The sequence below is a fragment of the Prionailurus bengalensis genome, chromosome F2, assembly GCF_016509475.1.
Source record: "Prionailurus bengalensis isolate Pbe53 chromosome F2, Fcat_Pben_1.1_paternal_pri, whole genome shotgun sequence".
In the NCBI taxonomy this organism is placed as follows: domain Eukaryota; kingdom Metazoa; phylum Chordata; class Mammalia; order Carnivora; family Felidae; genus Prionailurus; species Prionailurus bengalensis.
The window spans coordinates 55,266,636-55,283,885 of NC_057353.1; the positions used below are offsets into that span (position 1 = coordinate 55,266,636).

The 17,250-nt window shown below is 35.6% G+C and overlaps 1 pseudogene; it reads left to right on the forward strand.

Moving 5' to 3' along the window:
* Positions 1 to 221: 221 nt before the first annotated feature.
* Positions 222 to 17,250, forward strand: part of LOC122495994 — a 33,988-nt pseudogene continuing 16,959 nt past the window's right edge.

Consider the following 17,250-nt stretch of genomic DNA (forward strand, 5'->3'; position numbering starts at 1 on the left):
TTTTGAGAGAGGGAACAAATGAATTCCACCTTGCTTTGAAATTGAGAACTAAGACCAACAGATGAATTTAAGTGTGAAATAGGATTTAAGTCTGTACGTCCAAATTAACTGGCTCTTAACATTATTCCCTACAAAGCATTGATCTTTCCATCCCTGAATGTTTAGCAGAGTCTCAATGGCCATTGTTAAGAGAAGTTTAAACATTATTTATTAAAAGCTGGATGAGGGCATTTCCAATTTTGAATTTTTGTGAAAATGAATTACAGTTTTTGGAAAAGATTCCAAAAGAACAAGAGAATTGTGGTAAGTGGGTGGCTGTCAGAATGTGTTTAGAAGGAGAAATTTTAGAGTCTGTGGTCTTGGGATTGTAAACATTCTGAGTGATTTACAAGGCCCTTCGTAAGACTGTGCTTGTTGTTTTATAAAGCCAGGAGAGGTGAAGCGGGGTGCTGATATTGAAGACAGTAAAAAAAATATGAGACTGGGCTGTAGAAAAAGAGTGAGGATGGAATAGAGAGGAAGATTGTGAGTTGGTCCCTGAGACGATTGAGCTTTGCCTGAAATGAGAGTGGGTAAAAGTTGTTTGCATGACGGATATGGAAATTTTAAAAAGCCCAAGGTCATAGCAGGATTTCCCAATTGGTTTTATAATCACACTTCTTTCTTTGGAGAGTGGGAAACAGTGCAGTTGGAACTGGAGATGATTTAAAGAAAGAGATGATATTAGCATGAATAGGGTTTTCTCAAAACTAACATGGGAGGAGCTCTTGGGAAGAAGATGAAGGTATTAAGATGACTATTGAAATACTTAGAAATATCAAAATGACCAGATTAAATAAGGGTAGAAAGAACCTCTGGACTATTGTCCTAAACTATGTGGTCACTGAGTTATAGAAATTACTAGATAGGGAAATTTGCGGCCAGGATAATAATTAGGGATAATAGGATGATGGAAGCAGTGATCTGGTAGAAAGGCTAGGAGGACTTGTCAGGGAAGTATCTCTGACAGCTTGATGTGAAAATTTCTGAGCAGGCTTATTTTTGCAATTATAGGAGCATAGTTCCTGAAATTCTGCTGATTATGCCAACATTAATTTGAGAAAATAATTATTTGGGTGATGAAAAGACCTTAGCTTCTTAGAATGACCAGAAGGGATGAATAGAAATAATGTTAGGTTTTAATTTGGGCAGAAGTAAAGATGAACTTAGGAAAGCAATGTGATTCCACAAAGCTTGAATAACAGATAGAGTTAACTTGAGAAGATAGGTTGAGGCTATCTTATGAGAGGGCAAAGTTGTGCTTTAAGATCAAACTAATTGAGTAATGGAAGTTTGCATATTATGCTATCAGTCATATGCCTTGCTTTATCCATGGCAAAATACACTGGTTAAGAGCACAGAATATCTAGTTGGACCTCCTGGGTTTGAATCTATGATCCATAATTTACTACCATCTAACTTTGGGCAAGATATTTAACATGTCTGTGACATGGTTTTCTCATTTGTAAAATGAAAAATTAATAATAACACCTCTGAAAGTTTTTGTGTGTATTAAAATGACTTAACATATGTAAAAACAAATGAAAAAACTGATAAAAAAATAAAAGTCTTGGCACATAATGAGAGATATATATGAGATAGTTAATATTCTGAATAGATAACCAATTGGACTAGTGTGACTTTTTGTATTTTCCATTGCTGTTGAATCTTATTACTGTAGTTCTTGATAAGGGGCAACAGAAAAAAACGCAAAACCTCTTAGTTAGGTATTTCTCTGGGGGCTTTGTTTATCGTAGCTATTTTCTTTAAAGCACAAATAAGTAAGTGGAAGATTTATCTTTCATTTTCCTGCTCTTATAAGACTGGCAGAATGAATGACCATTTTAAAAAGTGGTTTTATCTGTCTTTTTGGAAATGTCTATGCACTCTTTTTGTTATCAGAGATTTTAAATGCTGGAGCCACTTGTTTTCTTACATTATCAACGTTCTCCATGACATCAAAAGTGCCCTTTTACTCTAATTTGATCATTCTCTGTATCAGTCTTCAGTAACTTAGGGATCCATGTTTTCATAAATGCAATCAAATCATCTCCTCCTTCAGAATTCACCGACCCTGGAGTCTAGCAACACACAATCGAGTTTGGTTTTTTAGCCGCTCAATCTTGTTTAGCAAAACTTGATTAGATTCTATCATCCTACTCATTAAAGATTCCATCTGTTTAAAACTTCTTTTCTGTTTGTAACAAAATTCCTTTCTTGTATTCTGTTTTCTTTTTGACTTACTATTTGAATTTTGTAATCCCCAAACAATATCTCCAACATGTTTTTTTTTCTTTCTGTTTTGAAAAAAAAAATGTTTTTTTTTCTCTCTAGAGAAGTTTAATCACTTTCTAGCTATAAGTCAAGAATTCCAGGTAGGCTGCCCCACGTGGTAGTGCACAGGGCTGGGTTAAAATGAAACCTAAAGAGCACACAACATCAGGAGTCAGTCGGTAGGTTAATAATCCAAGACACAGAAAGATGGAAGGATTGTGAACAATGGTACCAAAAAATTTAGTCAAGGGAGATTTCAAAAATTTAACTGGAACATCTGTATGGAGGGGAGAAGCTTTGGGGATGGATTGCACAGGAGAAGGCGAATATTGTAGTCCTTCAAAAGGGCCATGATCATGAATTGGAAAACATGACCAAAACAGGTACTATAGTGAGATGGATATGGGATCTGGAAACAGAATTCCTTCTTCTCAAACATGAACTCCATCATTTTACTTTTTGGCCAAGTGATACAAAGTCTCTGAATTTCAAAATATTTTCCTATGAAATGAGAAGTGTACCTACCATTGAAGGTTAATTTAGATAGATAGTGTGGAATTCCTGGTTCATCAATATATACTTCATATTTCTCTTAGAGGGTTACATTTTTCTGGCTCCTAGATACATCTTTGAATGTGATCTACTGCAACTGCTCTTAGAGAATCAAACTTCAGCCATAGTGAACCATGTTCTGAATCTTGAAGACATTGCACTTACCTAGAATGCTTAGATTCCCGCATGGTCAACTCTGTCAATCAATTCTTTTTTAAAAACAATTTTTTAATGTTTATTTTTGAGAGAGAGAGAGAGAGAGAGAGAGAGCAAGTGGAGCAGGGGCAGAAAGAGAGGGACAGAGGATCCAAAGCAAGTTCTGCATTGACAGCAGTGAGCCCAATGTGGAGCTCAAACTTGTTAACTGTGAGATCATGACCTGAGCCGAAGTCGGACACTCAACCGAGCCACCCAGGTGCCCCTTGTCAATCAATTCTAAGTTTACTGTCTCTTCTCAGAGAGTCCTCCCTTATCCAGTCAGTCTATAGTATGGACATAACTTTGTTTTTCTCACCATATATACTATTTTTTTGAAATTATCTTGCTCATTTATGTACATGTTAATTGTTTGTCTCTCTCACTGGAATGAAATTCCTTGGGAATCAGAGCTGCCTTATCTCATATTCTCAAAGTCTAAAGCTATCTTTTTCACAGAGAGGCAATAAATATTTGTTGAACTAATGATTAACTTAATAAATATATGTAAAGTACTTATTCAAGACATAACAGCTGTTACTAAGTACCAAGAAACATCACGCTGGGGATAGTTGCGAGTAGCTTAAATAAGAAGTAACTTACCTTTCTTCTTTCGGGCTGTTTGAATTGAATTGGATGGCCCAAATTCACAGTATTAATTCTTTCTCTGTGAAATATTAGGCACTACAATTGACAGGAATGTGTTTGGTATAAATAATACAATTCAAATTAGAAAATGCACATTGATTACTAGTTACATACAAAGTATATAGAACACAAAGATGAATAAATTGTGTTCAGTTTATAATAAACAAACATATAATTTTAAATATAATAAGGTTTGAAAACATATGATCAAATAATAATAACATAAACCATTAGAGCTTTTCCTTGATGTTTTATTTTTCATTATGAGGAAGTCCAGTTGCTTAACATATAACAGTGACAGAGAGGTTGATGGCTGTTGAAGACTAATTGGCCATGCATGAGAGCAGGAACTGAGAGAAATTAGATTCTGGTATTCAGCCAAAAGAATGAAATCTGCTCTTAGGTGCAAATGGATTAGAGTATATCTCTAGGTTACTAAAATCTTCTAAGTTCTAGAGTTTTCTGTAGCTCATTCAACTAATATCAAAATGTCTTAGTATAATGTCTGATGCCAAGTTAACTCTCAATAAATATGAATTAAATTAATTAGTGAATGAAAATACAGAGGCAACCAGAAACATAGCATCTCATGAGTATATTTTTCTGTGGATCTCAAATTGAGGTGTTGCAAGTTGGGTAGCAATTCGCGGATAATATATTTGATTCTTATTTCATACTCACAACTGAGGCAAGATGAATTTCAAAATATTTTTAAATTGTCCAATGACTTGTCCAATGACTTGTCAAATGACTTGCAGAGCTGGAAGTCCTGAGATGTTGGATCACTGCCTAATATACTTCTGATGAATGACATTGCCAAAAAATAAAGATTTCATGAAGAAGTGGGATATCAGGTAGGCTAGATGTTCCTAATGTAAAGGAACACAGACCCTAGATATCACAAGCAAAATGTTGTGGGTATGGTGTGTGTGCTTTGTGTGTGTTTTTGCTAATGACAGAGACCATAGCATTCTTCAGGTACTCAAGATTGCCCATGTGACTCAGGAAAAATTAAAAATGATCAAATTAGGTCTTGAATTTGGAGAGGCTGAAGGTGAAGCTGGCATTCTAGTGAGGTAGCAATGCTTATGGCTGCTTCAGGGAATATTGAGTTTAATTCTGGCTTGAACATAGGATTATCTCCTGGTAATTAAGTACCTATATACCTCAAGCTAAGGTCATTCCAGTTCTGAGAACTTGAAAATTCCCATTACTTCTCTGAAAATTAGTTTTCTCATCTGTAAAATAGAAATAATGAAATCTAGCTTATAAAACTATTTAGGTCTCCTGGCATACAGTGAGTATTCAATTTATGATAATCATTAATATTTTAATTAATTAATTACACTTTAATTAATATATAAGCCCTATTTTCAAAACAATATTGTGAGAAAATGGCCAGTAATAAATATGTTACATAGTGTGCAGAACAAATATCAGAATTTAAGAAGTTCTACTACAGAGTGGATGGTCACAAAGTTTTGTACAAAATTTTGTTAATCACCTATCAGTGTAAAATTTTCCTAAGCTTTCGGCTACTGAATCTACCTTAAAGAATTGATTCTAAGCAAGTAATTTTAAAAGGGGAAGAAAAGTATATGTATAGTGATGTTCAGTGTTAATTAGTAAAAATGTAAAACTATTTGAAAATCCATCAGAAGAGGAAAATTTAGGTAATTCTGAAGACTAACATGTGGGGAAAAGACATATTTTATGATCTAACGGTATTCTATCCTGGAGAATGTTCCATGTAAGCTTGAGAAGACTATGTACTTTCTGCTACAGATATAAACAGATCTTGGGTGGGAAGATCTGTATGTATCTGTTAGGTCCATTTGGTCTACAGTGTTGTTCAAGGCCACTATTTCCTTATTGTTTTTTCTGTCTGGATGTTTCATTCATTATTATAAGCCAGATATTGATGTCTCCTGCTCTTTAATAGATATTTTCCAAAGAAGACATACAAATTGTCAACAGGTATATGAAAATATGCTCAACTTCACTAATCATCAGGGAAATACAAATCAAAAACTCACATTTGTTAAGTTGGTTATTTAAAAAAAAACTAAAGGTAACAAGTGTTGGTGTGAATGTGGAAAAATTGTAACCCTTGTGCACTGTTGGTGAGAATATAAAATGGTGCAGCAGGAGCACCTGGGTGGCTCAGTCGGTTAAGCTTCCAACTTCAGCTCAGGTCATGATCTCGCAGTCCGTGAGTTCGAGCCCCGCATGAGGCTATGTGCTGACAGCTCAGAGCCTGGAGCCTGTTTCAGATTCTGTGTCTCGCTCTCTCTCTGACCCTGCCCCGTTCATGCTCTGTCTCTCTCTGTCTCAAAAATAAATAAATGTTTAAAAAAAATAAAATAAAATGGTGCAGCTACTACGGAAAACAGTATGGAGTTTCCTCAAAAAATTAAAAAATAAAACCATCATATCATCCAGCAATCCCATCTCTGGAAATATATATCCAAAGGAACTAAAATCAGGGTCTTTAAGAGATATCTGCACTCCCGTATTCACTAACTCTGGATTTTACCCTTACTTGAATCAATGGATTTCTATTTTTTTAATAAGATAAAATTTTGAGTAATAGCTGAAAAAAATCAGCTAATGATTTAAAATCTCTAAAAATATTTAGAAATCCAAAGACTGGATTTTCATTTCATGGGTTTGACCTCAAAATATATTGAGAACTATACATTTGAATTATATATTCAAAAATAATAAACAAAATGTCCTCTTTCTTGCATTCCTTAACAGCAATATTATTATTTAATTTTATGCCTTTTTCTGAACTCAGTTATTTGTATTTATAGAGCACACCAGTTGCTACAATCTCTCCTCAACACAATAACTAGTTTATGTTAATTTCCCAAGAATTACAAAATTTCCTGCTTTCTACTTCATCTTCTCTGGAGACAAAATGCAAAGTGAGCTCCGTAACCATTGAAACCAACTGCTGTTAATCTATTTTAGGTGACAGATTCTGGGACATTATGACAAGAGTACATAGATGACATCGTTAGATAATCCTGAAAGAACAAATGGTAGACCTATCAAATAACTTTATTGAACCAAGCCAAAAAAAGATCACACAGAACGAGAATGCTTGGAAAAACGTGAACAAAAGAAAGGAATTTATGGAAGTCATTTTTAGAATGTTCCCTTATGGATCCTGACACAGCAGAAAGAAAAAAAAAAGGTGTTGGAGTACATAACACCTTTTTTTTCCCTGCTTAGTTGGCAGGCACTTCTCACTTGGGGGAACTTTATTTTATTAAATGACTGTCAGGAAAGAAAAGGATCTGCATTATCACATTTTTCAGGAAGGGTAATCTGGTGCAACAGCTGTTAGCCTTTGTACATTATTTGTAATTCTGTCTCTTCCAAGGTACGTTAGGAGGTTTGATTTTGATTTACAGGATTTTATGGAAAGTAAAACAGATTACTGGCAGCATGCACAAAGGAAGTCTAGTTTTCATACAGTAACCATTTTATTCAGGAGAATGCATGTCACTCAGGATTGTTACTCTTTCTGCAGTTCTTTTAAAACAACTTAAAAGTGTATATTTTTGAAAATGATTTTGGTATGTAAAACATCTTTTTTATGAACAGTTCATGGATTTAAGCTATGTATTTATTTTGTGAAATCTACAATGTAGATTGTAATTGTCTCTTTAAATATCTCTTCTCCTTCCACCTGCTCACCCAACTAGATTGTGAGCTCTCTGGGGCATGGATTATATGGTATATTAATTTTATTTATCTTTGGAACCCCAATATCTCATATGGTGTCTGAACATGTAGGAAATAAATGCAAACAAATTTATCCTTTCAATGGTTATCTCTTGTTACCAGTGGCAGGCATTTTGTCTGCAGTAACTCATGGTTTTTCTTTAAATTCTTACTACTACCTTTTCTGGTAGAGAGTATCAAAAACTAGATTAGGCTTAAGCAAATCAGAAGTTGATTATACCCATATGCCTTCTATCTTTGATGGCTCTATTTCATACCCTTGTTTAAAAACATTCAGCATTTCTTAAAATATATTCTATATAAATTTAGACCAATGATGTTCTCTGTGATAAATAATTCCTTATTTCAATAAATTTGGAAATGCTGATTATTTTCTATATTGGCTTCCTGGAAATTCACTTAGAAACCACAAAAGAAAAGCCTTGAGAGATTTTTTACTTGTTTTACTGCAAATCAATTATGGCAAAACTGTGTCAAACTTATTTATATATGGATTTTTTTCCTATAAAACATATTCATATCTCATGTTAATTATGAGGAAAACAGATAATGATGTCCACTATATTTTGTAGTTACACAAATATTTTGTACACTTGACTTTGCCCTATATTTTTGCAAGCTTCAGTTGCCCCAGCAACCTATTACATAAATACCTAAGACTTCTGTTTAAGCAAAGAATAAAGAACTGCTCTACCTTCCTGTATTCTGCTGTATAAGATCTGAGATCTCCATTTTGATCTGGCTGGTTTACTGTCACTTTATGATCCCATTCCTACGTCATCTCAAGTTGAAAAGTCATGAGCCAAGAGTTTATCTATAGAATCAGGCCTGAGTGTCAATCTGGTTTAAATATCAAAAAGGAAAAAATTTTTTCATCTCTATATTTTCATACCACATTTTCTGATAAAATTAAACAAAAGATATTTGAAAAACAAATCAAAATTTCAATTACATTAAATAGTCTCCAGTGAAAACCAAATCCATTAGACTGATTTTGGTTTATATCCAGTAAGTTAGCTTTTAGATATCTATTGATTAGTCGGTATTGCATCCATTATCCTTACACATTTCCCCTCCATTTTATGGATTCTTTTGTATTTTTAGAAGTTGTTTGGTTGGATAAAATGAACCAAAATTTTGGCGGTATTACAAGACATTGCAATATAAATTTCATAGCCATTTCTCTTGGTAGAGATGAGGGACAGAGGACCACTGGGAACAGAGTAACTTGATGTAAGTGAGAAATTCGTTGACACATGAAGCATTTCATTTTGCTTTTGAGTATACAGTCAGCAAAAAGCTATTGAGATCACAAAATCTGTTAGACACATACAGCTGCATTTTCAGAGTGTTGTGAGAGTATTGGTTTTCTAGCTGGGTGGTAACATCACCTCTCCCTTGCATTCCATGCTCATTGCTAATTTCATCTGCTCTGTAACATTCTATAATAAGATCAGCAAATTTTTAAGACAGAGTTCTTAATTATTTTGTAAGCCAATTAGAGAAATCTATTTTTAAACTAGAAATCACAACTTAGTTAAAAAGAAGGAGAGGTGAAATGCATGCTCTCATTTCTTCTAAACTATTGGCATGGGGTGCAAAAATGAAAACCAATTCATTTTTGTCAGAGTATTTTGTGTTTTGTAGTTGATCCCTTTATTTAATTTCTTTTATTGATTTTGTACTCATTTTCCAAACTGGGTACTATTATTTTCATTTTTCAAATACAGAGCTATTCCTAAAATTCTATGCAACTATAGTCATGTTTCATCTCAACCCAATGACTGCCACTGAATATTGCATGCAGTTAGGACCATTATTGGTCAGCTGCTCAGCTTTAACATTCACTCAGTTTAAAGAAGTTGTTGAAAATGTATTTTTTTATTATTTTTCATATTGTATTTCATGAAAGTTAGGTAAGAATACCAAATGAAATTTCATGGTATTTTAGTAAATACGTACTTTGCATTTATAATAAAATCCAAGGAATGTAAACTACCTAATTAATTATATCAGTTATACATCCAATTCCTATTTCTTTTTCTACTGTATTATCAGAAATGAGATATGTTTCAATTTATCACAAGGGAATAAAATGAGATTAAGTTTTTGGAGGTCTGTTTAAAAAAATTTTTAAATCTGACCAATTTCTTTAAATTGATTTGATTCTATACTATTTTCTGTCCTTCATACTCTCATAATTGAAGGATCTTTCTACTTGCCCCTTTTCAAGAAAGTTCTATGGCAACATTCTTTTCTCACCCTTTTCTATTTTCCATTCTGAAACTAGTTTTAAGGCTTTAAAACTAGTAAAATTTTAACTATTAAATTTGTATAACTATTAGTATATGCTATTATAACTATTAAATTCTTCAGTGGTTTATACCTTTTTCTCCATTTTAAGTTTGGTTTTGAAATAAGCCATATTCCAGAAATGTCAATCTGATTTAGGGTTTATACTTTATGGCTCACACAAATAACCCAGATCTTTATAAAGTTTACCTTATTAACTATACACGTGAACTAATGTATATGTTCCTTGTCTTGATTTGGATATATATGCCACTGATAAATAAAAGAGGGATAGATGTGTGGTACTGAAATCCTTCAGAAGCCTTCATTTAGACATTTCATAAGGGATAATAGACTCCAGGCTATAACAACCTTAAAGGGTACCCAGAGCAGAGTTGGTGGATCTGTATTCTACTTAGTCTGGGCAATAAGTAAAGGAATAGAGCGGGATACTAAGATTGCTACATTTTTTTTAAGTAAGCTTCACTCCTAGCACAGAGCCCAATGCAGAGCTTGAACTCATGACCCTGAGACCAAGACCTGAGCTGAGACCAAGGGTTGGACACCCAATCAACTGAGCTGCCCAGGCACCCCAAGACTGCTACATTATTGAATGCCACATACACTTACTTTCCTAACGTAAATCCTTTCTTTGAGAGGATTTTCAACATGTATTTTGAAAGAGCTAGGCAACAAAGTTTTCTCATATGTGACCTTAAATGTGAGCTTAACTGTCTAGAAGTGGTGCTGAATAAATAACAAAAGCACACCACTTTGGCAGTGATTTATAAGACTTAAAGATAGTTGGGAGGATGCATGCCTGATTGCATAACATTAATGAATGAAGAATGATGATGGGAACATGTACTGGAAATAATCAGTGGGATCCAATCACTCCTAGAAACAGGCAGTGTTAGGCTGGGGATACTGTATTACCTGGGAACATATTTTCCAGTTATGTCAATGTGGAACTTACTGCTGAAAGTCTAATTATCTATCAGAGTTTTTCAACATTCAAAATAGCCCATTCTAAATCCTTGTTGTGGCACCGTCATCTTGATTCTCACACTATTTTGTAAATTTTTATATCTCTGTATCACTTATCAGACAATATGGTAAGGCACGAATTATATCTGTTGCATTCCCAATGTTTAGCATAATGCTAGCTAGAGAAAAGAGTTGGTAAATATTTTGTCAGCAAAGAAGTGGATTAATGCAAGCATGACTGGATGAAATAGTTGAACAAGAGCCATTGCATTAATAATTTCCCCATCATTTCTTAGTTATTATAAAATATGATTCAGAGCAGTCATCCAATGAAAAGTGTTCTGAACCCCAGCATTAGGAATATTGTTTCAATAATTCTGAGGTTGAACCAAGGAAGTTTTATTTTAAAAATGTCTCCCATGTTTGGGAACCATTACTGTAGTCAAACTTTATATTATTAAAACGCCTACAAAATTGCTTTTACTGATTGTAAGTTGATATGATGATGAAACCTTCGTGAAGGAGAATGGTAAAAGGAATAACATGTTTTAAGAACTTTGTTCTTATGTTAGATGATGTCTTCTCTATGTGGATACTCTCAAGATATCTGAATATCCTTAGTATCTGCATAGTTAGGTACTCATTAGTTACTTGTATTATCTGAACCTGAGACTACATTCTCAGATATGCCATACAAAATCATTGTATTCTTCTTAAAACAAATTATTTTTACTCTGAACTCATTCTCCCATTGGATAATGGTAAATTCCAATCATTACTGGGGCCATTCCTTTTCCAGGGTGGTACAATAATCTGGAAGTCTTACATGGCACCTCCAAAATGGGTGAAGGAGCTCTTAGGAATAATCTTAGCTACTAGAAATAATCTTAATGATGTGGCACTCTCAATAATGGTTAAATAACAAATATTTATGGAATTATTTGTGTTGGGTCCTGTTCTTCATATGCATTATGTCAAAAAAATTATTCTGACACTTGTTAAAATAGGCAGTCTTTATTCAGGACTATTATAATATCCATAGGGACTAATACAGTAGGGTTTCTCAGTAGGGAAAAGATATTGGGCTCAACTACCAAGGTATCTGTAATGCCATAGCCCACAAGTTAAGTGTTCAGTCCCATAAGACACCCCTCCCCGCCCCACTTCAAACACCAATTGCAAGTCCAAGATTGTCAGATGTATTTTTGACCTACTGGCTATGAATCCTATGACTCCCTCTTTGGGTTCAATAACTTGTTAGAATGGCTTGCAGATCTCCAGGAAACACTTACTTATATTTGCTAGTTTATTATAAAGGATATAAGAAAGGGTGCAGATGAACAGTTAGATGAAGAGATACATAAGGAAAGGACCCAAGCATGGGAATTTTCGTTCCCATGTAGTTGGGGTACACCACTTATGTTCACCAGTCTGGAAACTGTCTGAGCCCCATACTTTTGGTATTTTTATTTTGGGAGGGTTCATCATGTAGGTAAGATAAATTATTTACTTAATTTCCAGCCCCTCTCACTTGTCTGGAGATTGGAAAGTTGGTCCAAAGTTGCCAAGCTTCAAATAATGGCTTGATATTTTTAGTGATCAGCCCCCATCCAGGAGCCCGCTGAGGATCTCCACAATAGAACAAAAGCTGTTCCTATCAGAAAATTCTAAGGGATTCAGGATCTTAGTGTCAGAAACCAGAAGCAGAGACCAATACATATATTTCTTATTATTTCACAGGTGATCAAGTTGAAAGAAGATATTTGCAACATCCAAAATTGACAAGAGATTATAGTTCCTTAAAAACATAAGGAAATAATAACACCTGGTAGAAAATTGGCTAAGGAGGTAAACAGGCAATGTCTAGAGGGAACACCCAAAGGCTAATAAGTACATGAAGAGATATTCAATTGACTAGTAATAAAAATAGTAAAATTGCCTTCTACCAAATAGAAGGGCTATAATCAGAAAGGTATACTATTACCTAACATCAGTCAGGTGTTGATAACACTGTGAGGAGTTAGAACTCATATTAAGGCAACTGGGAATATAAATGTTTAAGAACATCTGAATATAATCTGACGATATTTACCAAAATTAAGTCATATGTCTAACAATCCTACTTCTGAGTAGCGCAGAGTTGCAGGCATCTTCCACAATTACACGAATGTTGAACATAGTTATGCACCTTCTAGATTCTCCTCATTGAAGGACTAGTTGCACCATGTGCTCAGATTGTTGTCTGTAAAGAACCTTCAGTCTCAGCTCCTTCAGGGCATACCAAGGTCTCAGCTGCAAAAAAAACCTTTATAGCCCAGGCCCATTTATGGTGGTGCTCCAGGATTATATACTGAAGGAAGGGGGTGTATGAGCTGGTATGGTACATTAGGTATTTGAGAAAACATGAGAAACTGACAGCTCTAAGGAAGACAAAATTAAATAGCCATTGTTAAAGCTCTATCAATGTTTTAAAAAACAAAAGCAAAAAATTTACCTGTTTGTAGAATTTTTACTTCTAGTTCTTGCAACTGTGGGCTCTGGTAGTTTAAAGACTTTAGATATCCTCTGTCAAGGAAACAGACATTGAATTTTAACTGGTAATGTTACCTCAGGACTTCAGGCTCCTTGTTCCAAGGGATCAGAAGGCAAGAAAAGGAGTCACTATCCAGGCTAGATCTTGATTAGGAAGTGATGGGGCTCCTGTTACACAATAAGGAAAGTGTGTTTGTCAGCCAGATCATCCAATTAAGTGTCTCTTTTGATGGTAAGTGGACAAGTTCATTAAACCTGGCTTGAAAAAAAGTATGGTGATGTAGTGATCATGGGCTCAGAACCCTCAGAGATGAGAGTCTGAGGCATGCCACTTATACCTAAGCCACAAGGATGGCAGAGGTGTTGCTACAGATGTGGGATGGATAGTAGATGAAGGTGATGATGAGACCAGCAGCACCTGTGGGCACTGGTTTTCTTTTTGTATGATTTCCCCTGAAGAAGAAAAACTCATCAGAATCCTAGTGGAACTGCTTCCAGAACTGTGTTTGAGGAAGTGGATCCCAACAACTAAAGGAGTGAACTGTGGTGGATATGTCCTGTGCCACTCTGTCTCTCTAAAGGAAGGACACAATGATAGCGATGCTGGGAGTTTTCACTGCAGAAAGCCTTCTGCTGTCAGCTCAGGGATGGTGCAAGGTTACACCCCTTCCTGGGATGGCCTGCGTTCATCAAACTATAAATGTAGAAGTATAAAATCCTACTTATCCTGGCCCAGGGAAAGATATTTTGCTTTCATATAAGAGAGACTTGAACATTTTTAAATGCTTTTGAAGAGAAGCCAATAGGCAGGAGAAATTTCTTGAAAAAGTCAGGGAAGGTAGGAGGGCTATGAGATTCAAATCACAGGGGATACTATAACAAGGGGTCACGACTTATTAGTATTAGTTAAGAGGCAGCATTGAGAATAATGATATTTTCTTAAAAAGCATCACCATTACCTTCACTGAATTTTAAAAATCACACTTATAATATATTGTAACGATTACATTGGATTCATGTAATATTGTCTTTATTTGATTTTTCTACACATTATAGCAATTTGGCATTGTCATCAAATTATCCGTACGATAGCGTTACCCCCAAATTCAGGTTTCTGCAATATAATACAATATTTTAACTATGCTTATCTTTTTATTTTAACAATTTTTCCTATGAATTTTGACTGAATTAGGCCATGGTTGTTGGCAAAAGCCTTATATTGGCTCTGGGCTTCATACCAAATAGTGTGTCTTTACATAGAAATAAAACAAGACTTCTTATATCTAGATCACTGGGGAATGGGGCTGATTTGGATATATGGGAATCCTGAAAGCCTGGCTCTCTTTCAGCCATGTGGCCACTTGTTCTCCTCCCTCTGGCTAGCCCCATTTCTGCTTTGGGAACTCGTCCCACCACTGCTTCATGCCAGTTTTTTCTGTGGATCCAGCTGGTCCTAACTCTACTGCTGGCTCTGGCTGTTCCATGTTTCCATGACAGACTAAGTCTTCTATTTCCAACATGGCTGGCCCCATCTTTATTTCTGGTCTCAAGCCAGACTCAAATTTATGCAGATAAACTGGAAATTTGGGTGTGGATAAACAGAGTTGGGGTGGATATTTGGGATTGCCTTATAACCCATTAAATTTTGCAATGTATTCATCATAAGATGGGTAATATGCTATCTTTGAAGGGAAACTTTCTCCTGTCATTCTTCCCCCTTTGCCAATGCTTCCATCTCCCACTGGCTGAAAATCTAGAGGGGTATGCCCCTGGACACTCTTTTGAGTTACACTGGTACCATATAACATCCCTACCACTCTAACATATTTTGTTGAAATTTAAATTATCACAGAGTGTCAGACACTAGCCATTTCTAGAAAGTTGCTACAGTACACTTTGGTTTCTCTGAATCCTAAGGCACTCTCACGCCAAGCACTATGTCGATAAGCAGTACAGAAGGAATTTCTTTACCATCTGTACTTGGGGAGTTTTAGTCTCAAACATCCAGAAGATAATTAGGCAACTTGTTTGAAATAAAAAAGCAAAGTTGTAACTGCAAAAACTCCCTCTTTTTATCAAATGCCCCTCTTTTTATCCTGCCAGTGTTAAAACTATTTGATAAAAATAAATCAAATTCAGAGATAAGTGGAGCAGTATTTTAACAGAATGTAATGACCATGCTAATACAGTTGTAGTTTTAGTCTATTTGTATACTTGCAGATATATACTGCTCATCTTTATTACATAAATCTAATTTAAGAAATATTGCAAATGCAGATTAAATCAAGTGATTGTATTTACAGATACTATAATGATTTGTAAAAGCAGTTGTTTGGGAACCTATAGAAACTGAAAGAGGTTACATGTAACTGCATGCACCAATTTGTGAAATGAGTATTTTTCGCCTTCCTTAATTCCAGGTTTACAAAAAAAAACAGGCCAGAATTTTCACCATCTGTTTCAAAACTGCACACATGGTTGCAAATTTAAGTCTGTTGTAAAAGCGTATTGCTTAGCGCGCTGTCCACAGTGTTCTCTGATAAGTGTCAAATAAATCAATCGACAGTTAATAGTAGCAGTAACTTTTCATCTGCCTAACAGTGGTATTAGAACCTCACTAACCCATGCAGAATCTCAGTCTTTTCCTAGCTAACTCCCCGATCCTTCCTTCTCACCTGGTTTTTTCTCCCTAGGTTAAAAAAATCCTGCCAAATTTCCATGTGTCTTTTTTTTTTTTCCAAAATTTTTTTTTCAACGTTTATTTATTTTTGGGACAGAGAAAGACAGAGCATGAACGGGGGAGGGGCAGAGAGAGGGAGACACAGAATCGGAAACAGGCTCCAGGCTCTGAGCCATCAGCCCAGAGCCCGACGCGGGGCTCGAACTCACGGACCGCGAGATCATGACCTGGCTGAAGTCGGACGCTTAACCGACTGCGCCACCCAGGCGCCCCTCCATGTGTCTTTTATTACCCAAATTAAATATGTAATCTTAAAACGGTGACAGCAACATGATTGAATGGCATGACATGAAACTTAAATACATACAAATACCTACCATTGTTCACTGTGAGAAGCAATGCTTTATTATCACTGATATAAAATTGAAAACAGTGAATTAATCTATGCCAATTTGGTCATACTCAGCTATTTTTTGTTAGCTGAGTTTTTTGTTAGCTGTCAGCTATTTTTTGTTAGCTGATATTGGATTTGCTTTATTCAGTAGTGGTAGTTGGAAAAAAAAAATTAGCTACCCTACAACTATGTTGTGGTTAAGAGTCAGGGACACAGGGTACCTGGGTGGCTTAGTCGGTTAAGTGTCTGACTTCAGCTTAGATCATGATCTCGTAGTTCATGGGTTTGGGTCCTGAGTCAGGCTCTGTGCTAACAGCTCAGAGCCTGGAGCCAGGTTTGAATTCTGTGTCTCCCTCCCCCACTTGCGCTCTCTCTCTCTCTCTCTCTCTCTCTCAAAAATAAACATTAAATTTTTTTTTAAAAAAAGGGGCAGGGGGGCGCCTGTGTGGCTCAGTTGGTTAAGCGGCCGACTTCGGCTCAGGTCATGATCTCACGGTCCGTGGGTTTGAGCCCCGCATCGGGCTCTGTGCTGACAGCTCAGAGCCTGGAGCCTGTTTCAGATTCTGTGTCTCCCTCTCTCTGACCCTCCCCCGTTCATGCTCTGTCTCTCTCTGTCTCAAAAATAAATAAATAAATGTTAAAAAAATAAAAAAAATAAAATAAAGGGGTAGGGACAAAATTCTGCCACATATAAATACATGGCACATATATACTGTAAAGTAGAAAAAAAATCTGTCATACAACTTGTTCTCTAAACTTGATGTGGCCTTGGCTCTTTCTCCCTTTCTACTTTTTCCTGGTTCTTGGCAACCTTGGCAAACAATGTCTATAATTTTCACCTGAAGAAAGTTTACCAGTATTCCAGCTTGAGGATTCAGCTGAACAGCAACTTGAGTCAGGA